The following is a 1,207-nucleotide window of genomic DNA, read 5'->3' on the forward strand; positions in this document are numbered from 1 at the left end:
ATTATCAGCAGCAGGAGTTCTAACAATGATTGCCTTTGTGATGATAATTATGTTTATTTCTCTTAAAGAAAGACAGTTCACCATTGTGCTGTCATCTCCATCTCCCAAAGAGATAGACACCTTTCCCACTATAAATAAGCCATCTCCCCTATGTTGTCCATTGTTCTGTTTGCTCTTTAAATACAGTTTGGTAATAATATAGCTCTCTGGCCTGACAATGACTTTCATCTTTCTGTCTTTTATTTACCTTCTGTGAATATTTCACATCCAATTAACCAGTACAGCAACACATGGCACACAGTGAGTCATTTTGTTTTCCACAGGAGTTGAATGGAGCTCTTCCTCTTAGCAGCCTGAGGTGACCTGTGAAAATGGTTCACTACTCTCTTGACCCAGAAAACCCCACAAAATCATGCAAGTCAAGGGGTTCAAATCTTCGTGTTCACTTTAAGAACACCCTTGAAACTGCTCAGGCCATCAAGGGTATGCATATCCAAAAAGCCACTAAGTATCTGAAAGACGTCACTTTAAAGAAGCAGTGTGTGCCATTCTGGTGATACAATGGTGGAGTTGGTAGGTGTGCCCAGGCTAAACAGTGGGGCTGGACACAGGGTCGGTGGCCCAAAAAGAGTGCTGAATTTCTGCTGCACATGCTTAAAAATGCAGAGGGTAATGCTGGACTTAAGGGTTTAGATGTGGATTCTCTGGTCATTGAACATATCCAGGTGAACAAAGCACCCAAAATGCACCACCATCATACTTACAGAGCTCATGGTCAGATTCACCTTGCATGAGCTCTCCTTGACACATCGAGATGATCCTCACTGAAAAGGAATAGATTGTTCCTAAACCAGAAGAGGAGGTTGCACAGAAGAAAAAGATATAAACGGAAGAAGCAAAAACCTATGGCACGGGAATAAATTCAGCATGAAAATAAATGGAAATAAAAGGAAAAAAAAAAAAGAGTTGAGTGGAGTTTGGACAATCTACTTCAGCTAGGGTGGGAACAATAGCTTTATGCAAAACAAAAGTCCTAAGTGGCTAGAGATTCCCTCATGTGTGGCTCTCATGTGTAGCTGATTCTGTGAAATTGTGCATGCCGTAATCCCTCAAAGCAGTCTGCTCTTTTGCTATCCACGTTGAGAGCTACTGCTTTAGCTCTCAACAGTACCAAACCAAAGATTTCCATAGCCCTCAAGATTGTATG

At 41.6% G+C, this 1,207-nt stretch overlaps 1 pseudogene; it reads left to right on the forward strand.

Moving 5' to 3' along the window:
- The first annotated feature begins 371 nt into the window (after positions 1–371).
- LOC101593738 lies at positions 372–920 on the forward strand (annotated as a pseudogene).
- Positions 921–1,207: the final 287 nt, after the last annotated feature.

This window comes from Jaculus jaculus, chromosome 6 (genome assembly GCF_020740685.1).
Source record: "Jaculus jaculus isolate mJacJac1 chromosome 6, mJacJac1.mat.Y.cur, whole genome shotgun sequence".
NCBI lineage: Eukaryota > Metazoa > Chordata > Mammalia > Rodentia > Dipodidae > Jaculus > Jaculus jaculus.